At 36.9% G+C, this 26,432-nt stretch overlaps 1 long non-coding RNA gene across 1 annotated transcript; it reads left to right on the top strand.

Moving 5' to 3' along the window:
* The first annotated feature begins 1,064 nt into the window (after positions 1 to 1,064).
* Positions 1,065 to 26,432, top strand: LOC120315562. The gene is made up of 3 exons (XR_005558713.1): positions 1,065 to 1,223; positions 3,175 to 3,282; positions 26,210 to 26,432. It is a non-coding gene; the product is annotated as an uncharacterized LOC120315562 (long non-coding RNA).

The raw sequence follows: 26,432 nt of genomic DNA, 5'->3' as shown, positions 1-26,432 counted from the left end.
TTTTAAAATAAATAAATATTTTCTATATCATAATGTAATTAACATATATGAAAGACTAGTTTTACTTAATTTGTAAAGATGCAGTGTGTTTTGAGGAATCTTTTTTTCTCTTTTCAATATAGCTAAGTGTGAAGGCTACGATGTCCCTCGATAGTGATGTGAGACTGAATTTGAGTCAGTCATTGGGACCAAAGATTTACTCTTCCACACTTTCGTAAAGTCCTGCTTATGTGGTGCCTTCCTATTGGCTGATTGGTGTGTTGATGATTGGCGATTGGCTGTCCTTTCCTTGTTCTGCCAAGCCCCCGGCTCCTAAATATTTGATAAGCTGGTGATAACTGACAAGAGGCCCATTTCCCAGGCTTCAATTATTTCCCTGGTTATCTTTGCACCTACATAATCAATAATCTTAGTTGCTGCGAAATTAAATGTGTATTCTTGTTCATTGCAATGTGAGGCTACAAAAGAGAGAAAAGAAAAAAGAAGGTAAAAGACCAACTATATGGCATACCCTGCCATACATCAAAAACATTTCAGAAGTAGTAGATGCAGCTGCCGAGATTTTCAAGTGGGCATCACACACTGCCCAGAGGCTACTATACAAGGATAAATTATGCATTGTAAAGATCATTTGGAGGTAGGACATACTTCCAATGTAATCTGTGACTATGTAGGACAAATGGAGAGGAAGCTAACCACCAGGCTGCAAGAACACAAGTGAGTGGTCAGATAAGGAGACTCCAACTTATTGGTAACCTCATATTGCAATGAACAAGGACACAAATTTAATTTCATAGCAACTAAGATCATTTGCCATGCAGGTACAAAGATAGCCAAGGAAATGATTGAAACCTGGGACACGGGCCCCTTGTCAGTTAACAGGAGTGCTGATTTACCACCAGCTTGGCAAATATTTAGGAGCTGAGGGCTTGGCAGCACAAGGAAACAACAGCCAATCGCCAGCCATCAACACACAGTCAGCCAATAGGAAGGCACTACATAAGCATGACTCACAGAACAACCGAAAGCACTTATTCCAGTAGAGAGAAATTTCCTGAAGATGGAGTCCGAAAGCTTGGAAGAGTAAATTTCTGGTCCCGGTGACTGATTCAAATTCGATCTCACAGAGCTAAGTGTTTGTGAATGTAGAATATATCACTTACTAGATACGATTACATAGAAATAGCTCAGCTGTTGTATGCACATCTCAGTGGAGATACAAGGTATAAATAAGGCTGGTTTGGTTTTAGCTAATTCCAATACGTGAACCCAGCCATTGAGATTTATAAACATTTATGTATGGATTAAACCCAGCTAGTTACATCTTATTCAACTAAACATTACCAAACAAACCCTTTCTTGTTGGTGCAAGTTATGAATCTGTTGCTGTGTGTTTGTTTTACATTGTCTTGAATTGAATGCTAAATTCTGTTCACTTGTATGACACAGTCACATAATTGTATATATTTCAACACAGTGAGTGCTTTGGAAAGATCAACAAACAATATTCAAAATTTTAGGAGCACACTTTGAGATCATTTCCTGTCCTCCCATGTTTCCTTTATTGATCTTTATCCTCATGTCTTGAGCTGATAACTAAGGAAAGCAGACTGCTACTGGAGATGGTGAAATCTACCTCTGCCAAGAGCTTGGGAAGAAATAGAGCAAAGGGTTCATAGGTCCAACTTCAATTGCTGGATTTTTTTTTTTTTAAAAAAAATCAAGATTTCCTAGTGATGTGCAATGAAATATATATCTGTGTCTTTCTCAGTTCCAGTTCCTAATGCATCTGAATATCAGTCTTTGTAAGAAACACCTCAGCAGTAGCTGGTTCCAAGCTGAGGGTGAAATGTTGCTGCTGTGAAACAAAGCTTTAGAAGTTCAAAGCATGGCAAAAAGACTGCACTCAAAAGGAAAGGATGATTATAGATAAAATTGTGCCAAAGCAACTATCTGGTACTGAGAGAATAACAACTAAGATATAACTGGTTGCATAGTTATGATTCTTCATTATGCAATGTACTGTCCAGCTTTCAGGAGTATTTATTATCAGTCATATATTTAATAAGACAATTGAAAATAAAATTATTCAGTCAAGAATTATTATAATTTAACAGGAGATAGAAGAAAAATGTGTTTCTCCCTGAAATTTTTACGCAGATCCATGCAAGAACTCTAAAAGGCCAGTCACAGAATTATTTCCTCCTTTCCATCTAATGTGATTTCCACTGCCACATGACAAATAGAAATTCAGGGGATAAATTCCTGTTTAAATGAATTCTATAAATTACTGCCCGGAGCAATAATAGAGTGACAGTGCAGCTTCATCAATTGAATTTCTGCCTATTCAACAATTGCTTTCTAGGATCTCTGCCAGATAACGAAGAGGGCATCTTCAGGTCATTCTTTGTCTATGGTTGCTAAAACAGAAAGAATTATGGTTTCTTTTCATGTTGAGATGTAATACACATGAAAATTGTAGTGCAAGACCTGAACAAGCTATCACATTCTCAATTCTTAGCTCAGTACATAATTAAGAAGTGGTTCTAACCACTTTGTGGATGTTAGTTTCCCCTCAGAAGTGTTAAGGGTGGCTCTTGGCTGGCCAAACCACTTCAGCTCATGGTTCCAGCTTATAATTAAAAGATTATTACAATAGTTTTGGCCATTGGATTTTTATCCCTTTCCCAAAACAATACCTCAAAGGAATGATCCCAGAAGAAGAAAAAAAACAAGGTAAGAAAACCACCTTAGAAGTCTGCTTGACTAAATCCTCCTTTTTGTATTCTGTGGCTATTATATCATTTGCCTAATGATAAAACTCTCTGAAGAGAAAAAGGAGGGAGATAGAGGTCAGCAACCCTAAAACCTGTTCCAGATGCTCCTTTCATGTCTTTATTATCAATTTCACTATTCTTGTTTTTTTAAAAAAAAAAAATAGCATTTTTCTCCTTGGTTTTGATGTTGATTGTAAATCACCTTAGATAAAAGGCAGATTATAAATAATTGTGGTGACTGTTCTTTATCTTATTCTTATCAGTGCTGAGATGGGTTGTTTGTTTCATTGGTTTGCCTAAGTTTGTTTGATAAATTGATATTCAAGCAGAGAGGATGTGCTGGCTCACAATTCATATTCTTTGAGCTGATGTAACTGAGGTGTTTTGTCTCTTCCAGTTCTATGATTCACTTCTTTGTGAGAATATGCAGGAGAAAAATAAAAGTGGGTCAATTTCTCTGCAAACAAATATTCCTCCTACCCAGCCTTCAATTCCCCATCAATAGGTATGTGCAATGACATGTTCCTACTAGGAGTGGTTGTAAATATGCTCTTGAGTCAAGGAGTGTCAAAGATTGTGGGCAAAAATAGAAAGCAGTCTCTCTGTACATGCTTGTGGATGCACTTATAGTAACTAGACATGTATTTAAAACTATATGCTGTTGTCATCCTTCAGAAAGCTCAGAAATCTGGCCCCATTTCAAAAAATGAAGCAGATGTGCCCTGTGATCCAGGGACACACTCTGAAAAGAGTCTACATAAACCCATGTTAAAAATAACAACAGACAGTCAGAAATGTATTAGCTATGGAAGACAATCTCCCATTGCAGAAATTTGATTACACAACTTCAGAAAAGACAAGGAATTGCAGTTATCCCTAATATACAGTGGCTAGCCTCATGCTAAGAGACAATTAGATTTAGTTCTGGCTTAGTACATTGTATGGCCCATCTATTGTCATTTGTAAACTATGACTAATGGCAGAAATATGGACAACAGAGCCCCAACTCTCTATTTTCCTGGAAGCCACTCTAACCATAATTGCTAAAAACTTGCAGCAGAATTATCTGCTATTTGGAAGTAAGACATTCATGGACATTAACTGATAAGCAAATCCTATAAGTGGTTTAAAAAAAAAAAGAACCTCATACTTTTCATAAAGAGAATTTACAAACCATCAGTTGTTCCAAAAGTATTAAGCATGATCCTTGGCCATTGAAAAGTTAGCCATTCCTGATTTATGGCTTTGTGCTTGGCATGCTGTGCAAATGAGGTCAATAATGCAATCATGCTAACAGAATAGTAATTTGGAAGATCATATACTTACTTTAAATAAGTCTCAATATTTGTTTTAAATTTCTTACCATTTCATCTCTACAGCACATAGGTTTGCTCATTAGTAATTGATATGTTTTGCTTATTATTGCATAAGTTAATATGTATTCTAGTACATATATATTCTTACGTTGGTATATTATTACTATTATTACTCAAATACTCAGTGTCTACAATTGTGTGAAATGGAAGGAAGGAAGGGAGGGAGGGAGGGAGGGAGGGAGGAAGGAAGGAAGGAAGGAAGGAAGGAAGGAAGGAAGGAAGGAAGGAAGGAAGGAAGGAAGGAAGGAAGGAAGGAAACTTCCCAGAGACTTCAATATTGGTCTGACACCTCCATGTTGTTCTACAGCTTAAATATAAATGTCAGTTGGACCAGTTGCTGATATCTTTAACACTGTTGCTACTTATGTATTTCTACTCTATATTTGCCAGATGTACTTGCTGAATTCAAAAGACATCCAATGGGTAATGGAAATGACAAAAGAATTCCAAAAAGACACCATTTTTGTTTTTTGTTTTATTAATCAAAGGCTTTTAACTTTGTTGATCACGATAAATTGTGAAATGTCCTAAAAAAATGGAAGTTCGAGGCTACTTCATTTGTCTGTTGAAGTTTATATGATTATCAGGAAACAAAAATTAGATCAGAATATGGAGCAACTAAGTTCAAAACTGGGAAACGAATGTACCAAGATTGTTTATTGTCACCTTATTTAATTTATAAGCAAAATATATCATGAGAAATGTTTGATTGGAAGAAATAGAAATTGGAATTATATGTTGTGCGAAACATCAACAATCTTACCTATGCTCATGACCCATCATACTTTGATGACTGGAAATGAGGAAGACTTGTTGAAAGTGAAAAAGAAACAAAACCTAATCTGCTACTGCAATTAAAAAAACCTGTAAAATTATGTTAACAGACAACACCAGCTCAATTCAAATAGGCAGAGAAGTTTAGGAAGAAGTTTATCTTCCTAAGATGGAAAATTGACAGGGATAGTGATAATATTGCTATGAAATAAAGAGACATCTATCACTTGGGAGAGGCAATGATAAATCTAGGGAAAAAATTAAAGAGCAGAGACATATGCTGAGATGCCAAAAGAAAAAAAAATCCATTGCTAGTCAGGACAGCAAAACATCTTTGGTAAAAGATGTAATAGAGAGTTGGTTTCTATATTTTAAAGAGTTATGCAACACCTCCTAACAAAAGCAATGCAAAGGGATCTGCAGAAATTTATTCTGTCTTGTGGCATATGAAAAATATCGACACTCTCCAGTGTTGAATATATACCATTTGCCTCTCCTTCTGTGTCCATTTTAAACTGATTTTTGAAGTCTTTGCCAGGATCAGAAGCATACACAATATGCTTGTTATGCTAGTTACAATCTTTAAAATCAGAACCTTTAAAACTAGTAAGCCCAAGTATAGTGAACCTACAGACTCTAAATAGTTTTTGACTAAAATTTATCTTCATGGGTTTGGCAATTTTAAGACCCATCTGAGTGTAAGGGAAACTAGCAAGAGAAAACTGTTAGTGAAGGCAGCAATTAAATTACAAAAATGTTCTTCCTATATATGCATTCTCATTATATTATATTTTTTGTACAGGGCAAAATCCATCTTGCTTTTTCAGGATTTTAGTAATATATTTTTGATCTCCCTTGTGCTTAGATAGGCAGTCTTTCATACTGACTTTTGCTTTGCCTCTGAAACTTTGTAAAAAAAATGACATTAAAAAGGTATACAGCTTTTTTTTTATAAATCCATCCATATATATGCTTCTGACTCATACAAAATAAAGTTGCACTTGGTGAAATCTCACATGAACTAACTTGCTTTTTAGGAATCACTTTTTTGCTGTGTCCCACGTGGTAGACATGAACTATTATCTTTCTCTTCTTTCACTGTTCCATTTTTCTGTGAGCAAAAATAGAAGAGTCTGGAGTGCTTCCTTCAGTCTAGGCCAGAGAGTTCAATTCGGATTTATTCAGGCAGACTAGCATATGATTAAAAACAAGATGATTCACAAAGTTTCCTGCTGTCTAAGAGACAAAAGGCAACTACCTCCCCCCCCCCGACTTTTTTTTTTTTTTTTTGTACATCAGTTCTCTAGAGCCAGAGAGCAGTTTGTCTCTTCCCAAAGAAAAATGTTTTTGGAGAAGCATTTTTCTTTCATGGGTTAACGTAACTGTGCTCCTACTGGAATTCTATCATGGTGTCATCTGATTGATTCCAAAATAAATTCTTTTCCAGCTATACTATACTGGTTGGGAACAGCAGAAGTGCTAATTTAACACTTCTGGAAAGTACTAGGCTTGAGTAGATTAATTTGGCTGTTTGTATGAACTCATTAAGCCCCAAAGCTTAACTGAGAGACTGAATTCTTTGCATAACTGAGGCTCCAGCTAATGGCTCTAAATCCAATGGAATAGCATAGGGTATAGTGTAGCTCCATTACTAAATAATGAAGCTGCAAAGAACAACCACTTAATTTTACAAGAGGGGAGTCATTATTTATACAAATAATAAATAAAATCAGGGCTTTTTTTGTCATAGAATGCCCAGAATGGAGTTCCGGTACCTTTTTTGGATGGAATCTTGTAGGGTAGGCAAGGCGGGTTGTATGAGTGTGTGAGTTCTGGCACTTTTTTTTTTTTTTTACAAAAAAAGCACTGTATAAAATATAAAACATATTATAGTTCTAGATGACGTAGAGGAATTATCCTTTTCTTTTACTAATCAGTCAACTCTGAGAAGGAAGAGTCACTCATTTTTCAGCAAATGTGAATTTCACTGCTATAGACACTACAATCTTTTCACGATGTACTTTATAACCATTACATAACAAGAAGGATTTCCAGGGGTATAATAGGCAAAGTCCATAAATTCTACATTGAAAGACATAACATATTACAATTGAAAGAATCTAAGATCTAACTTTAAATGTACATTTATACCTGGAAGTAAGGTAGTAGAATGTCCACAATGTTTTCAAAGTAGAAAATTTGAATAGAATAGAATAGAACTGGAAGGAAGTCTTGGAGGTCTTCTAGTCCAGCCCCCTGCTCAAGCAGGAGAACCTATATCATCTCAGACAGGTGAATGTCCATTCTCTTCTTAAAAATCTCCAGTGATGGAGTGCCCACGATTTCTGGGGGTAAGCTGTTCCACTGGTTGATTGCCCTCATTGTCAGGAAGTTTCTCATTAGTTCCAGGTTGCTTCTCTCTTTGATCAGTTTCCAACCATTGTTTCTCATCCTTCCCTCTGGTGCTTTGGTGAACAACCTGGCCCCTTCTGCCTTGTGGCAGCCCCTCAGATACTGAACACAGCTATCATGTCTCCCCTATTTCTTCTTTACTTTAGACTAGCCATACCCAATCCATGCTGTAGGTTCAGATGAAATGCTAGGCTTAACTATATTATAACCTAGTTCTCATGTGGGCCAGGTTATGAAGAGAATGTACAGTTCAGTAGTTATGTACACTCATGTGCTACAAAGGATACACCTATAATAGTTTCTAAGCTGTTTTTCTGAAATCATTGTGACTGCTTTCAACTTCAGTGAAAACTCACCAGTGGAAACCATAACTCTCAGAATTTGAGGTGACTACACTTGCCAGTTGCTCTGAGTCCCTTTCAGTTCTCTGGTTCTGTTTTCACTGCTGCAAAAGAGAGGGTTGGCAGGTAAAGCAGAAGCAGAAATGTAATGACCTTCAAATCCCTGTTGGAATAAGAGTCTTGTTCCTTTCATTATCCCTTATATAAGCTTTGGAATGTTCAGCCTGTTATACAGATTGATTATTTGCACTCCCAAAGAATGGGGAGACAGCGGTATGAACAGAATGCAGAAAAGGTTTGCATAATAACTCTTTAAATTTCTCCATACACCAGGGAGCGTAGGCTAATGGGAAAGCTACATTTACAGGGGTGGGGAACTATTTTCTCTCTTGATGTTATCTCTTCCCCCCCCCTTTTGCACAAGTTCCCCATGAGGACACTGATATGTGTTTTTCACTATTCATTGTTTAGTTATTTGTGAAATGTAAAAAACAGTTCTCTCAAATTCTGTGTTACTTCTGACTTCAAATGTCATAGAAAGCTGACAGCCATCCAGCATGCATGATACAACCATGCAGTATTCCAACAACAATAGTAAAAACTTTAATAATGATTTGATAGCTCACTCACGCAAAGAAGGCAAAAAAAAAAAAGATTCTCTCTGCCTGCTTGATGTTGCTCATTGAGTATCATTGGTGGGAGAGGCACTGCAGGCACAGATAGCTATGCTACACGACCTGCTTTGCATCACTACTCACAGTTAACCAGCTGCCGCTTGGGAATGGCAAAAACTATATCTTGTCATCATTGCTGAATTTAGATTCAGCTATCAATCAAACTGACTTTGCTACATAAAATAAAATGGACAGATATCTTGTCCTTGCCAGTTAACTGATCTGTTTGCTCTCATGACATGAACTTTTTTCTCAGGCTTTTTTTTCATCCCCTAACTAATGTTGGAATTTTATAGACATCTAGGTAAAAGAAAGCTGACTTTGGTTCATACTGTAATACAGAGTGATAATCAATATTAAGGGTTCTGGCTGGCTATGGTATTTCAGGCTTCCCAAAAACCAAATTCTATTCAACTGTCAGAACAAGACGAAATAAATCCAAAAGAACATCAATATTTATGTTAGTTCTCTGCATAGTAATACAATAAGAATTTTACAAGTATAAACAAAAATATTTTCTGTTGGGAGACACCTAGAATATTCTAAGGCATCCTGTCATTATTTTGATTTAAAGAGGGAGTTCTTATGAATTGAGAAATACAATCCACGCATATCCACATTTTGAATCATTTCAAAAAATAAAAATTATTTTCTCTTGAAAAGAAAGACACCCATTTTTGTAGGCAGATTCACAAATTAAGCTAAGTTGTAGGTGATTTAACAAGGTATGTTGAAGTAAGTTACAATGATTATGCTTACATATTGGGCTAAGCCATAACTTCTTCAACCCTAGTCCTTTGAATTAACCACCATTGGTTGGGTTTATATAATAATTAAGCTATAAACCAGTAGCCGAGTTTACATAGTAAGGAAAGATCTGGGTTGCAAAACATCAGTCAATCATGAAATGGTGGTAAAGAGATACAAATACCTGTAATTTGCTGCTACCATTTTGCTTTTGTACAATTCTTAAATAGCCAAATTGTATTTTCAACCAGGGACACCAGATATCTGGAAAACATAATAGAGCATTAACAGCAAAGATAAGGCAGGGTGAAGTTAAAAATATGCTCAAGAAATTTGTTGGAGACAACATCAATTCATTCCTCATGTTCATAAATTGACCTTCTTAGGCATTGGACTTTTTTAAAGTGCAATTTGAAATATGTGCAAGACAATTTCCAGAACACATGGGTGTACTATCCTGATGTCTCATAAGGAAATTGGAAATGAGAAACCGCATCTGAGCCAAGGTAGGAATGAGGTGAAAGAGGCCACCAGGTCAGGAACAGACAGTGATGACAAATGAAGTCAGGACAAATCCCAAACCCAGTACTGTCATAGTTATCTCATACAAGTCCATGAAAAGGGCTTCTTTCTTCTAGAGTTTAACAATAGTTGCCCAACTTGGCATCATGTTGTTTCAGTCTTAAGGGCTGAATCATAATGAAGATGTATGTGACCTACACTGAAAATATGTGATGCTTTAAATGTGCTTGAAGGAGAACAAAGCCAGGATATAGGCCTCTCCTTTTGCTTGAATAAGCAGAAGTCTTGAATGTTTGAAAAAGCCTGCCAAATTTCCCCTCCCTCTTGCCCGCACTGGACAGCCTGCCTTACATTCCTTGCATATAAACAGTAAACAGCCTGTTATTATCCTGACATGCTTGGAATAACTGTGGCTATTTTTTCCTCTTCCCAGAATTTTGAAAAGGCCAAAAAAAAAAAAAAGAAGTTGAACAGTTCTGAGTCAACTCCCTCAATTTTTCTTTCCCACCACCTCCTCAGTTTTGAGGGAAATGAGAAAAAGCCAAAAGTTTCTCTCTCACACCTCTGTTACATTCATTGGTGATTATTTAAACTATCTTGCTATTCGGACTGCATCACATAGCAAAGTTCCTACCCAAGTTCCTGTATAAAATGTGTAGACCCGTGTCTTTTCAACTTGACAACTTTAAATTGTATGGATTTTAACTTCCAGAACTTTGAGAGTTGAAGTTCACACATCTTAATGTTGGAGAAACACTGTTGTAGACCATCCCATGTGTGAGTCAAAATTTCCTGCAATGTTTAGGATCATTGACACAACAATCTCTACCAATTTAGGATGCTTTCCTATGCCAAACATATATAGGATTTTGTAATTTAAACCAGCTCTGACGAAGGCTCTGATTTATTGGCACACTCTAACTCTTCTGAAGTAAAATATCAGCTGTACTTCTCTGTTCTTACAGGATAGTGTTCTACTTTTAATGAATTAATAAAATTCCTACATTATCCATGTTGCAAACTGAGGGATGTCTATATGGCTCTACATCAGGCATGGCAAAACCCACAGCCCTTGGGCTACATCTGGCCCGTAGCCAAATTTTCAAAAGCCTCTACAAGCCATCAGTTCAGATCTCTGGAAAATGTAATTTGCTTTCTCCTGACAGCCTACTAGGTAGGGAGTGGGAAGAGGCAGCCCTAACTAACCGAGCACACAATTCCCAACTAATTACCATGAATAAATGAAACTCAGGGCAAAAATAATATTTTCCCACCCCTCCCACAAAACCATAGATGAAACAGACAAAGCTGGTGTAAGTTTCCCCTGATTTCTTTTCATGTATTCTAATATTGTCCTAATCTATAGGATATCTGAAAATCTCTTTGTACTGCAGATGGACTACAGGATCACAAGAGAAATATTCCAGAAAATTTGCTCATGGCTCAGGAAGCATTTTTCCTCTATGCAGTCCTCAGCTATGTAGCTTCAGAGCCCCCTTTTACATATTAAGGCCTCACATCCCTCTAACTGCAGCAGGAATTCTCCAGTACAGCAACTATTGTTTTATATAATGTCATCATGATGTTGCTTTTGCTTCATCCCCAGTCCATCTCTGGGGCAGTTCAAAGTCATCTTAAGCAAGTTAAGGTTAGCACTGCTATTCTCTTTCAGCACTACTGAAGAGAAGAGTTTACTTAGGGTTTATATTCATCACCCATTGTTTTGTTACCAGAATATGTTAGGCAACTGTTTATGGAAGGTAGAAGAAATGCCATTTAAATACCCACCCACCCTGTCAAAATGACCACAGGATGCATTTTTCTGCTTGGTTCCAAAACATGCTTTCCCATATTATCTTTGCTTGAGGGCTCCTATCCATTTCAGGTAGCACGTTTCTGTTTGAGGCAAGTGAATTCCAGTAGTTCATTGCCGCTTTATAGAAGCAAAAATGCTTGTTCAACTGATACTATATTCAGTAACACCTTTTAGAACTACTGCTACTTTGGATGGCATGCATATTCAATTTATAATAAAAAGGTGGATAGGGTTTTCAAGTCCCATATTTTAAGAATTGCTTTTTTGCGTGTCTGGAAGAAATATTATAGATCAGACTCTAGAATACCGTTGTGGGGAATTCCAGGGCACGCAATAGAAGGGATAAGGAAAGGAGTGAAAATGGATAGCATTTCTTATAAACAATTACTTAACTGGGAAGGGAATAATTGGCAATTTAAATCTATGGAGGAGTTAGTGCAGGAAAATATTAATTATTCTTGGTTCCAGTATAGGCAATTATTAGAAAGGTGGAGAATAGATCAAAAAGTGGGTTTTATTAGGGAAGATGTGAATTTGATGAAACAAATTAAAGATCAAAGTCGAACTCATATAAAAAGAGTTTATAGTATTTTAGTGGAATTGGATTCAGAAACAGAATTAGTTAAAGATTGTATGGTTAAATGGGCTCAAAATTTTGATGAGCCGATTTTATTAGATATATGGGAGATGATTTGGGTGAGGAATGTTAAATTTACTCAAGCTCAAAATTTACGAGCAAATTTTTACAAAATGTTTTATAGGTGGCACCTTGATCCACAAAAGATGTCTCGTATGTATCCAAATGAGCAGCCCAAATGTTGGAGATGTGGCTGTTTGGATGCAACATATTATCATATTTGGTGGTCATGTAGAAATATAAAGGCTTTTTGGATCAAGATTTGGTGGAATATTCAGAAGATTTTTAATATAAGGATAAAATTTACACCACAATTGTTTCTGTTAGGTATTATTGATGATTGTGATGGTAAAGAGACTATTTTAATGTTGAATTTAATTACAGCAGCAAGGTTGTTGATTGGGCAATATTGGAAGAAGGACTTTTTGCCTACTTTAGAAGAATGGTTTCTTAAAGTTTCTTATTTATCTGAAATGGCAAAAATTTCAGCTTATCTGAAAGACCAATCGCAAGAGAGATATATTTTGGCGTGGAAAAGATGGGTGAATTTTATACAGAATAAATATGATATTAGAAAGTATTATTTAGCTTTTGAATAACTTATGTTTAAGGGTAAGTTTTTGAATAACTTATGTTTAAGGGTAATGGTAATTTTTGTTTTTATGTATTGGAGTTAAAGTATTTAAAATCTTGTTTTTTGGATGTATGTATAATTGTTTGATGTTTACTTAAGTTGTATGTTTTTTGTTTCTTTTTTTTTCTTTTTTTTTAACCCTGTATTCAGCTCTGGGAAGGAGGGGGGAGGGTGATGGGGGGGTGGGAGTGGGGGAGTATTTTATTGTAAAACCTTAAAAATTTTCAATAAATAAAAAATAAATAAATAAAATGAACTACTGCTACTATAACTGCTATAATAGCACAATGGCTACAATTCTTCTTCCCTTGAAAATAAAAAGGTCAACTCAAAACCCAGCTGATATTTTAAACTACAATTTTTCTTTTTCTGAGATACCAACATTTCCCTGTACTTTAAAAAAAAGTCCAATAGTGCTCTACTTCACTGCTTTTACAGTCATAAACGGTAAAAATGTCTCATTCCCCGGTGTTTTAATAGTCCAGATTAAACATCTTACAATCCATTGCCAAAAATGCGGACAAGATTTTTAAAGTCAATGCAAGGATGGAACAATAGGAACCTAAGTAAATGTCAATATGTTCTTATCCTAGGGCTTTTCTATCTATGTTTGCAGCTTACATGTGCTTCTTACTTTATTCAGTTTCTCATGTTATGAAACCTCCAGTCCTCAAACTCTTTGTAAGATTCATAATGCACTCATATTTTCCAATTGGGGAAAATTGTTGGCCACATTTTCTGGAGACAGTATGACTAGATTCAATTTGCTAGGAAACCTACTGTTTCTTTGGAGACTCTCTCCACCCAATTTAACCTTGGTATGCCAGCAGTAGACGCTGATGAACATTTCTAAGATGCCACGTCTGGTCTAACTGGTTGAGCAATGTACAAAACAAGTAAGTACAAACCACTTCTGAACATATGTGCTTAATAGGTCATGGTAAATGGTATTGAAACACTTTCCCTAAGCTTTACAGGGCTTTCTAATGACAAGTACACCAACAGGGGAACTTGTTTATACTTACTGTAAGTATGTTTGCTTGGTAATCTTTTTGTGGCTTAAGAGTATAATGGACAACAGCATTTTTGTGTATCTCTTGTGTCTTAATTACATCTAAAATGCAAATTCATCATTTTCATCCAAGTATTCACATCAAAATGTTTGTGCCATTTGAAAAGGGGGAAAACACAGATAATCAAATGCAGCACCTTATTATAACTAGCTGGTACAGAAAATATGTACAGATGCTAGCAGTTAATGAACTAAACTTAAGCCTGTGAAACTGAAAAAGCAGCCATTTTTGTCTATGAAAAGTCATGGGAGGTTTTAAAGATCTGTATGTGAAAGGAAGAATTTAAATGGTAGCAGCTTCATTAACTATTTTTTTTTCAGCTTAGTATGTCATGCAAATGTAACCTGTCTCCTGCATCATGTTACATTATAGTTTATTCACTTCTGGTTTATTGCATAAATACAGTTAGGATTTGCATAATACTCAGATAAAACTGGGCGAAACTGTTGGGTTGGCATAAACTAGTGCTAGTATCGTCACAAACCCAGGGCCAATGCATTCACAAATAACAAGGGAAAAATGATCATAGGCCCTGAACAGAACTGTGCCTTCATACACTAGCTCAGAGGTCCCCAACCTTTTGAGCACCAGAAACCGGTTCCGTGGAGAGAAGTTTTTCCGTGGACCGGAGGATGAGTGGTTTTGTGTGCTGCCTGCATTCCACGGATGGAGCTTTGCTTGTTTGTGCGGAATGGTTGCTGTCATATCGTGGACCGGTACTGGTCCATGGACTGGGGTTGGGGACCCCTGCACTACCTAAAACATTATTGCTTCAATATATTAGGCAAAATGAGATAGTAAGGTTACTATATAGTATTAGATGAATCCAGACAATGTGATTAATTCTATTAACTGTAGCTGAACAAAACACTGAATTTTAAGACAGATATTAACAAATTTGAATGTGTCCAGAGGTGTCTACTGTCAAAGAGCAACTAAAACAACAAAGAGCCTGGAAGGAAAAACATATAAACACACCATGGTTGCTGGTAAGGGATAAATTTACTCTGTAAAAGAAAATACTAGAAGGAGACCCAAGCTATCAGGCAGAAGACTGAGAGGAATTGTTCAGAGGTGTTCCACAAGACAGGAGAAGAAACAAGGAAGTAAACCTGAATTTCACATCAGGATAATTTCCTTATAAGAACTGTATAACAACGGAATAAACTATCTTTGGAGATGATAGACTCTAAGAGAAGTAAAATCCTACAAAAGATGTGTCAGGGAATAATTGAATGAATATTAGATCCCTGTCAGAACAGCTGATAAATATAGGTAGTCCTTGAGTTACAAGCACAATTGAGCCCAAAATTTATGTTGCTAAGTGAAACATTTGTTACATGAGTTTTGCCCCATTTTACAACCTTTCTTGCCACGGTTAATAAGTTACTCACACGGTTGTTAAGTGAGTCTGGTTTCCCTATTCACTTTGCTGTCAGAAGGTCACAAAGGGGATCCCATGACCCTGGGATGCTGCAATAGTCGTAAATGTGAAAAATGGTCATAAGTTACTTTTTTTCAGTGCTGTTATAACTTTGAACAGTCACTAAATGAACTGTTGTAAGTCGAGGACAAACTGTATTACTGAAAAATCTATTTTAATAGGAGAAAAAAATGACTCAGTGTCTTGAATGTCAGATATACAAGTTACCCACAAAGAATCCTTATGCAGTAAGAAATGTACTTTAGATAATTGGTAGAATTTGCCAATATTTAGAAAGACTCTCCTGCTGTGTTTTAAGAAGACATAAAAAATTAAGTTGGTGAAGCATTTAATGGCATAAAACTTACCTCCTTAATTTTTGTATAACAGGCCACTGTGGTTTTTAAAAAAACAACTACATAATCAGTAAAAATAGAAACTAATATAATTGCAATTCCATTTTGCAGACATTTCATATTTTTATTAGAGCCAGACTATTTGAATAGGATACTAAATCACAAATTAGCCAACCACATTTTAACTTAGCAAGTTGTATAAATAAATATTTGTGGCTAATTTATGGTAATCTTGTGTGCTAGAAAAGCTGGTTACAGATCTATTCCTAAAGGTAAATGTATTGTGTAAATAGCTTTACGTTATATGTATTTTCTTTAGAAATAAATCCTACTTCCAAAGTCTGTAAGAAGATAGTGTACCAGTTCTTTATGAACATAATCCATTAATATTATGTAATATTTATATAGTACACATGCACATACACACATGTAGCACAGTGGTTAGAATGCAGTAACTTTGTTCACTGCTGGAGTTCGATCCTGACCAGCTCAAGGTTGACTCAGACCCATCACAAGCCCCTCACTGATGACTCAAACCTGACCCATCATAAGACCCTCACTTGACACACTCACACCTGAAGCCCTTATAAACAGAGAACACTGACACTGACATCCCCTAAACTCTGCTGAAGATGTTACCTAGCCTGGTAACGAATGTTCGGAAACCAACCCACAAGCTCAGAGAACGAACCTTCACCCTCATCCTATAGCCTAGCTAGATATTCACCACTATTACAGTAAAATGAGGTCCCAGAATGCTGGGACACCAGAATGTTATCATTATAAATGACTTAGAGAGGACTTGCAATATGGAGCAGTATAAAAGTTTAAGTGCTAGTTTAGTCTAGTGTTTAAGGAAGCCGGCAGAAAGCAAGAGGCCGTGAGTTCATGCCTTAGCCATGAAAGTCAGCATGGTGACCTTGAGCTAGTCACTCTCTCTCACCTCACCAACTCACCTCACAGGGTTGCTGTTTTGGGGAAAATAGGAGGAGGAAAAAGGATTAGATGTGTTCACTGCCTTGAATTATTTGTAAAAATAATAAAGGTGGGATATACACAAACAAACAAATAAAAAGCATGCAATTTAGAAGCACACAAATTTCAGAGGGAAGACATTTGGCACCTTTTTGTGTGCCGTTTTGATACTGAAAACCATACTTGCATCCGAGTAGCTCCATTTTGTCCTATAAAACATTATCAAAGTGAAGGACATTTGTTCCCCTTGATGATCAAGCAACAGAAGGAATGGATTGATCCATTGATCCATTTGTGAATGCTGTTTGTGGATTTTAGTTCAGCATTCAACACAATCATTCCTCAGTATCTGATGAACAAACTGAGCTTATTAGGGTTTATACTCCTTTATGTAATTGGATACTTGATTTCCTTATTGATAGGCCCTAAGTTGTGTGAGTTGGAAAGAAAGTTTCCAATTCCATCTCCTTGAGTACAGGTTCTTCACAGGGCTGTGCCTGAGTCCACTACTGTTCACCTTGATGACCCATGATTGCTGTGCCAAATCTGCTACGAATCATATTGTGCAGTATTCAGACAACAGGGCAATAGTGGGACTTATCTGGGATGACAATGAAGATGCTTATAGAGAAGAGGTGAAGGCTCTGGTGGACTGATGCAATAAAAGTAACCTAGTTCTAAATGTTGATAAAACAAAGGAGATCATTGTAGATTTTAGAAAGAGCCAGCATAGTCATACTCCACTCAATATTAAGGATGCAGCTGTAGAGGTGGTCAACAGTATTAAGTATTTGGGAGTGCAGATAACTAACAATCTGAATTGGTCTCTCCACACATCATCCTTACTAGTGAAGCATGCAAAACAGCACCTGCATTTCCTGCATCGGAAGAGGAGAGCACATCTTTCTCCTTCTGCCCTGGCCACTTTTTACATGATTGAGACCATTTTAACAAACTGCATTACTGTCTGGTTTGGTGGCAGCAGTGCCTCAGACAGAAGATTGGTAAGAAGAGCCGCGAAGATCATTGGAAGCTCGCTTCCCGGTATTCAGGATGCTGCTTATAAGCTCCATGTGCTTAGAGTTCAAAGCATTGTTAGAGACCCCACACACCCACTTTACAGTCTGTTTCTGTTGCTCCCCTCTGGGAGGAGGTTTCAAAGTATTTTTAGCATGACTACCCAATTCTGTAATAGCTTTGTTCCCTATGCCATCCGTCTGGCAAACTTGCAAGATTCGTTTTTCTCGCTATGCACATGTATACATAACCCAAACTAGACTATAGTTTCTCTGTGTCATATAATGTATGTGGGTATATGCATTATTTGTTTGTTTGTTTGTTTTTTGTTTGTTTATTCATTCATTTATTTATGTCATATTTATGTAGTGTATATCGGAAGTGGTGACCCTTTGAGAGCTGTATGCACTGAGATTTCATTTTAATGTATGCTGATTAGTGTACATTCAAAATGACAATAAACTTATTATTCTATTCTAAAAAAATAAAACAAAAAAGTTGAAACAAACCTTCCCTTTAAGTCCACATGGCTAAGTTTCCATTTGAAAAAAATGGGGAATACAAAAGAATAATCCAGGAATAATGTGCAGATAATATTAGAAAACCGAGTGTATGCCTTTCCTATGAATCTAAATGTTCATTCCTACCCCCTCCTTTTTATTAGCTGCATGACAGACAGACATTCAAACAATTCAGCCTTTCCAGGAGAAAGGAATGCCATCTTGTGTTTCGGTCTGTAATGCAGCTGTGAAGCCTATAGCAATGGGAATTGCAGAAAAGAGAAGATGCTGATCCTATTTACTACATACAGAAAATTAGCCCCTCTTTGCCTGGAGCAGCTCTGTAATGCAAGCCACCCAGAACATACCTTCATTTTTTTCCCTTGCAGATGGAATTCATTAGCCCCTGTCAAGGTGAAGAGACCAGTTAGAAGATGATTTTGTCCTATTACCCTAATTTCAGGGTAATAACAAAGGTTCCTCCTTTAAAATATATGCATGGAGCCTCTACTCCTTAGGTTATAAAAAAATGCTATTGGATTTGTGACTTTATAGCTATTTGCCAAGAAAAGAAAATGATATAAGCAGTGGTGGGATTCAGCCGGTTCGCACCAGTTCAGCAGAACCGATACCTAATTTTTTGTTGAGTTTGGCAAACTGGTTATGATAAATCTGCACAAGCCTCCTCTACCACCTCCCTCCACCAACCATGGTATCCCTCCACCAGCCCTCCATCGCTGCCACTGCACTTTCTTGCACACATTTTCTTGCCGCCCTCCATCAGGCGGCATCTCCCTTCTCCGTTCTGGAAATGGCAGCCCCGTTTTCTGCTGTTTTCCTCCCGGCAGAAGGGAGGAAAGGAAGGACACTTCATATGGAAGGATGCTAAGCTCTGAGAAAATACTCCCCTTCCCTGATGGCCCTGCAAAGCCCTTGCGAAGAGGATCCGCTTCCTGCAGAGTTGGCCTTGTCACTTGCTTCAGATGGCAAACAGAAGAGCTTTGCTCTTTTTCTCCAGGAAGCCCTTTGAAATTGCCCCCCCCCCCAGAGCAGACATGTTTTCTTCCTGATCAGCAGCTTGCAGAGGGATACCAGGGCTGGCAGAGGAAGCTGGCAGGGGAGGTCTGTGCCTCCCAATCACAGTGTAAGCCACGGGAGAGTTGGCAGAGGAGGAGGAGGAGGAGGAGGAGGAGGAGGAGGAGGAGGAGGTGATCTGCGGGGCAAAGTGGGGGCGGCAAGGGCAGCAGGGACCAAGGAAAGCTCTTCCAGTGGCAGGTGTGACTGTTGTACAGCGGCAGCAGAGCCTTTTGCCATCACTTCCCCCTGGCTCCGAAATGGTGGGTAAGGTCTATCTTCTGTAGCATGGCAGTCTGGCTTGGGAGGGGAGTGAAAGGGGAGATGTGGGAGGGCAGCCAGGTCATTGAACCAAGCGGGGGAGTGGCCTGGGTGAGGGGACACTGAAGCAGGTGCAGGGCACATGGGGCAGCTCCCCCCACCCTAGCTTGGTTTTTACATGTGCACCTCTTAAAGGGTTCTGTGATTTCAGAGAGAACTGGTTGTTAAATTATTTGAATTCCGTCACTGGATATTAGTTATGGGATATTAGCTAACTGATTGTCAGATGCTTTTAATTTAAAAAAAAATGTATGATGTACAATATGTTGCAAGCCCTACTGCAGGCTCAGTATAAACTGAAAGAGATCTTGAATGTTTAAGTCATTTGTTTTTAAAATAGCTGAGTCAATGGCAATGTAAATCTCCACCAGGATGGAAGAATTAATTCAAGAGATTTACAGGAACCAACCTACTTTTCTTTAGTACCCACATATGGGAAATTAGGGATGGGGGAAAGTATATAATTACATGCTTTATGCAATGCCTTGTATTGCACATTTCATTAATGAAATGATTCCCATCTTTAAAATTTATGTAGCAACATCTCTCTCGTGAAAAAAATGAAGGTACCAGCCAGCTTTTGTTAATTGAAAGTGATTAGATAGCTACGTTTATATTGTAAGTGTATAGAATGGCATTTATTATGCTAAGGAAGCAGGCATGAGTCACCTCAGTGGCATAAAAGAGTACAACTCCACTTGAATCAATTGTCTAAATCAGTTGTGGAATCAAAAGGGATAAAGCCATAGGAGCAGAGCATAGATTCAGTATACTTTCCCTTCAGCTCCATTGCAGTTTCTTCATCACTAGTCAATTGTTATCCAAGATATCTGCAAGGCAGTAGAAGACTGAGACAGGCCAAATAGTATTTTCTGTCAATTTCCAAAAGTGATCTGCAAGGTTCTTTGGTTTCTTCTCCTGAAGAAGCATAAGAAGAATCAGCTCCAGGTACAAAGAAACCCTGGGCAAAGCACCCAGTGTTCAGCATCTCTTCTTTCCATGCAATTAGTTAGATTTACCCAGCTGTACTTTAGATTTACCCAGCATGGGCTGTTTGCATCAGCACTAACAGCACTAGCAGTTATGTCTAATCTCCCAAATGCCTCAAAGCAGTGCCAAGTCAGGATATTCATGGAACTTTAAAAAAAGAGGGTTTTACAATCCTAACATATCTAGAGGAATTATAAGTCGTACTAAATAAGAGCATAAGTAGTGATAGCACAAAATCAAGAAGGAATCAAGGTAAATGTTTTTCTTTTTCAAATTGTTTTAAAGAATTTAAAAGATAGTTTTATTTGACAGAAAGATTTTAGAACAGTCTCAATCTGAGGACTCTATCATGTATTGTGACTTCAGCACCCATTGGTCACGCTTCTAGGCATTCTAGTAATTGTAGTCTCAGTAGCTTGTATCTGCATAATCAGTTGCTAGTTCCAAAGAGAACAATTTCTGACACTCTTTATCTTGCCTCTATTTAATATTACAAATTCAAACATAGGCTGGATTAATCCTTGTTTATTTAACTCTGGAAAATAGTTGCAATAATTTGGATGCTTGGGTTTCCATTAAACAACATGCAGTGCCTGCTTTTGTTGCCCCCCCTTGTTCAGAAGGAAAGTGAACTGGCTCCTGGGGAATTTTTGACAGAATATGAGATGCATTTAGAGGAGGTATTTCAAAAAGTTGCTCAGAAGCAGCTAAGCTTCTTACATAACAACCCACACATTATCCATCACTTCTGTTCCTGTAGGTGATGATTTTTTAAAAAGTTAAAATCAATTGAGATCTTCATTTCACAAACATCCTATATTAAAAAAAAACCTCCCTTTTTATGATATTATAGTCCCTGTTCAGGATGGAGTCGGGGAAACTGGATGGAACTGTTTGTACAAAGACCACGTTTATGAAATAAAGTAAACCTAGAAGTTGATTGCTACATTTGCTTAGGATGCCTGCATTATGAATAAATCCCTTACTAATTTCTTGTTAAACACTTATGGGAAAAGTCATATAGAATATGGATGAGAAGGTTGACATAAACTCTTTCCCTCCCAAATACGGCAAAAATGGGGAAAGGGTAGGTAGGCAAAAACAGACAAAGGAACAGGGCCAAGCCAAGGCTGATTGACAGATAATAAAACAGCAACTGGTTACCTTTGGAATTTGAGAGAATGTTGCAGATATTTTGACAAAAATGAGTGTTCGAAAGGAAGTGAATTTTCCTATTTAAAGATCTGGTTCAGCTTTTCTCAATCAGCATATTCTACATAACCCATAAATCATAGTCAGTAACATCTCCAAAGGCCAATAGAGTTCAAGGACACTAACAAGGAAAACATCACATTTCAGTAATGTGTCTTTGTTCAATATGACTTTGTATTACCCCACATTTTTCCCTGTTGTTGAAGATCCAATGGAACTCATATCTCTGCAAATACCTAACAGAGCTTTTGCAGGTATCTTGGAAGAATATCATTCTCCAATGTTACTATCTTTTTATGTTTCTCAATTTCTGACCCTATCATTAATTTTTCACACAACCACAATGTTGCCTGCACTCCCATCTTAATATGTTGAATGTGAGAGCTGAGCCTTCTTTCAGTATTACAAAGTCAATTATCACTCACTGAGCTTGGTTTTCTAATGCTCAGTAACAAGCCACTGACTTGCCTATAAGATGGCAATAATTTTCCTCATGCAACTAACTCATCATTAGACATAGAGTGCAAGAAGATGGTATTCATAGCCTGTATGTAGAACTAAATATGATAGGTTGCTTGATCACAAAGTTTCAAAATTATGACAAATTTATTCTTGCTCTATGGATGTTCAGTGCAAAGCTGGAGGTATTTGGCATAGCTGAGGTCTAGTACTGAAGAAATTTGGTATTATAAAATTATTCCTATCATAATTCAAATTATGATAGATTAGACAGTCTGGAGCTCAGTACTCTGCTATGCCTCTGAGCAAATCTTGTGTGGTGAAACTACACAGGAGCCTTGTGTGTGGAAAATACTTCACAAAGAGCTTAAACTGAAGCAGAGATCAGCATATTTTAAAATCCCAGGGCTCAGCTATAATATACCACTGAGGACATACAAGACCTTAAAACTGAGTAATCATAAAAGCAGTCAAATTTCTCACTCAGCCACATACTAGGTTTGATATCCAGACCCACACCCCAATACCTCTGATTTAACAAATTAAACATAGGCTGTTAACTGAAAAGTAGAGTAATACCAATTACTGATTGTAGGAAGGTTTAGAAGATTTCATACAGAAGACAGACTTTGGAACAATGCATATCTACTTTCAAGGAATATCTTCATTCTAAGTTAGCATACTGTACATTAGCTATTATTGTGAAGTGTAGCAGCAAAAGTTTCCTTTTTAATAATATTTTTATTTACAGTTACTAACCATTCTGAAGTGGAATATATAAGTACAACAAAAGCAAAATAGAAAATTTTGAATAATAAAATAAAATATAATGTAACTGAATCAATAAACGGAAAGAGGAAAATATTAACCAGATAAAATATTATAAAAAATCTATACATAGATTCAAAAGGGTATATTTTCTAATCTGAACAAAATATCTAAATTGAAGTCAGGATGAACAAGTTTTAATATTTTATCATAGTAGACAGCTCAGTAGCATTCAATATACACTAAAAGATAAGTTCAAATCTAAAAAAGCTAAAAACCAAATATATTGATATATTTAGACCAGACATGTCAAACTTGCGATGTCACGTGACATTGCGCAACTTATCGGAGTTTTTTTGCTATTGCCAGCAATGGAATGGCCGTGGCTCTGCTGTGCCAAGGTGGCGCAGCAGTTAGAGTGCAGTACTGCAGGCCACTTTAGCTGACTGTGTTCAGCAGGTCAGCGGTTCAAATCTCACCGGCTCAAGGTTGACTCAGCCTTCCATCCTTCCGAGGTAGGTAAAATGAGGACCCAGATTGTTGGGGGCAATGTAAATATATATATATACATTGCTTACTGGTGTACACCGCTTAGAGAGTGTTTGCACTTAAAGCGGTATATAAGTCTCATAAATAAATAAATAAATGATGAAACCAGCCCATGGGCTGGCAGTTTGACACCCCTGATTTAGACGAAGAATTTTTTAAAAAAGTAAAATAGACCACAGAATCACATTTTGTTATCTTTAAAAGATCTTAAATAGTTCATTATGCAGACCTATAATGAACTGTTATAGGAAATAGTTCATTATAGGAAAGAACACTACACTCTGCCATTTTTATACATTAGAAAATAGGCTTTTATTGGAAAGTTGTTTTATAAATTGACATTTAAACCATAATTTTGTAGACCATACAAATTCTGTTCATTTAATCAATGTACTGGCATAAGGTAATCATACAAATATAAAAATCATTTTGGACTCTGCTATTTTGCTTTAAAATCAAAAAAAGCTCAGTAATTTATCCTGGAAATTAATGAAGGAAATGTACACTTGCCAATAAGTCAATAGATGTTCTTTCCAAATACATACCACTATTTTTATATATAAAATTAAAACATTTGTTTTAAAAAGCCAGAGACAATGGGATCAAAGCAATAAGAACCAGATGTAATAGTTTCTAGCTTTCAAGGAAATTGGCAAATGTGATCAGTGTTGACTAATTCCCCATAGGCTCCAGTGGAACAAAATCAGCAGGTTTCCTTAAAGATAGAATTCCACAAATGGAACACCACAGCAAGGAAGTCCTATTTCTAGTCATCTTAATTTGGATGATGACTGTACTCAGTTGTGTTCCATATGTAGATCTCAAATTATAGAGCTAAGATGTCTATCTTTTGCCTTTCTGTCCCAAAATACCTTGGATAAATAAATTAATATATTCCAGTATAAAAGCAATAGAGCACAAAACAGCAGCATAATCATAAAAAAGAAGAAAAAGCTATGAAACAACAGTCAAAAATATTGTGACAGCATATTAAAATTCAAAAACTGGGGAGACCAAATACAATCAGCAACAACAAAAAAAACCTGTGTGACTTATTTGGAAGGCAGGAGGATGGAAAGTGAAGACACCTGAAGACTGGAATTTTAAGAACCATGCAATTATTCCTTAAGAGAGCTTGATCTTGGATTTTCTAGGACTTTCAAAACAGTATGGTTATTTAGTTATTAAAAATCTATAGAACTTATATGCCACTGGTTCCAACAATATTAATATAGGACCAGTATATTTCTAACTATTCTTTGTGGAGGACTCAAGTGTATGTATTAAAGCATATTTAAATTCTGGAAGACTGGTTAGATGCCAGAAATGTAAATATACATTGTCTTAAGTGAAAAGTCATACTTACTAAAAATATATATCCACCCATAATTGCTGTAGCATGAAACCTTTTTTCTGTCCTTTTCTTATATCACAGAATACGATATTATGCCATGTTCTTGAACACTATGTTTTGAAATTGTATGGTGTGGTTTGGAAGCCATATCAGTATGCACTATGCAAAATCTATCTGCAAAGATTACTAGCATGGACACAAGAACTAGTTACCAAGACTTTGAAACTGTAATAACTTCTCAACTAATTACTTGATTGCCCAGAGACAGTACTCTTGAAATTCCATAGAAACCGTCCAAAGTTTAGGATTGCATTGCCATGGAAATGAAAACATTATTATTTTTCCCAGTTGTCAGAAATATTGAATCTGAAGGGGAAAAAAATAAAACCAAGAGAGGAAATTCTGAGAAAATGAAATAAATGGGAAAGGCGTTTATTTCAGTTCTCTGTTCCCACCCTTAAAGCAGAGAAAGAAAGGAAGGAAGGAAGGAAGGAAGGAAGGAAGGAAGGAAGGAAGGAAGGAAGGAAGGAAGGAAGGAAGGAAAAAGAAAGAAAGAAAGAAAGAAAGAAAGAAAGAAAGAAAGAAAGAAAGAAAGAAAGAAATCTCTAGCTTTTAAAGCACGGGTGTCAAACTCGATTGTGCCATGTGATGTATCATAATATTTTTTGCTTTTGTGGAGATAGGGTGGGTGTGGCCTGTACATGACGCATCCAGCCCATGGGTCACCAGTTTGACACCCCGTTTTAAAGTGTGAAAAAGTGATAAGAATTGGGGAACATATGGGTTGAGAAAAATAATCCCTAAAAGATTTAGATGCTTGTTTATGATTTTCCAAACAGGTGGAGTGGATTAAACTTAGATTATATAAGGCAATATGATAATTAATCATAGGCCAATGAAAAGGGGAATATACTCATATCAGAGACATTTAGTGAGGGGTACCAATTTCTATATTAATTTCTAATTATTTCAATTATTTATGAGAATCCTCTGAACAAAGATAGGAACGTTCGAGTGCTTGGTTTAACTAAAAGTTATATATAGAGTTAAAGGAGTAGCCAGCATATAAATATGGGTAAATAAATGAAATATATGTTTACAGTTCTAAAGATGGATGTCTTCAGATTATGGTAAAAAAATGACAAGATGGCAGCCTCAATATTGCAGTCAAAGCTGTGCTTGTTTTTTATGTGAAATAAACACATTACAAAGGGAGATGCAGTGGCGCAGAGGCTAACTGTCGTTGGAATTGCCGGCCAGAAATGATTTACACTTTGACTGTTCTGGCCCAGCTCTGTGAGGTAGAGTGAGCTCCCATTGCTTGATCCCTAGCGCTGCCCACCCAGCAGTTCAAAAGCATGCAATATTGCAAGTAAATAAATGGGTACCAGTTTAGTGGAAAAAATCTAGTTGTGTTTGTGTGCGCAGGGAGCGGAAACCAGTGCTGGACCTGGCCAGACATGAGGCATCGCGACACAAGGCAAGGCAAGATTGGCAGAGGTGCCCAGAACAACCAACAACCCAAGCACTTCTACTCAGTTGGTGTAAAACTAGTTCACCCCCCATGGGGCACCAAAGATAGGTGCATAAGCACTGAATGGAAAGAACTAGCATTCTAGGCTGTCAGGACTGTTATGTATCTAACATGTGT

The sequence above is a fragment of the Crotalus tigris genome, unplaced genomic scaffold (genome assembly GCF_016545835.1).
Source record: "Crotalus tigris isolate CLP2741 ecotype Arizona unplaced genomic scaffold, ASM1654583v1 scf7180000019154.1569036, whole genome shotgun sequence".
NCBI classification, from domain to species: domain Eukaryota; kingdom Metazoa; phylum Chordata; class Lepidosauria; order Squamata; family Viperidae; genus Crotalus; species Crotalus tigris.
The sequence above is the reverse complement of the archived record's forward strand: the minus strand, read 5'-3'. Positions and strand labels throughout refer to the sequence as shown.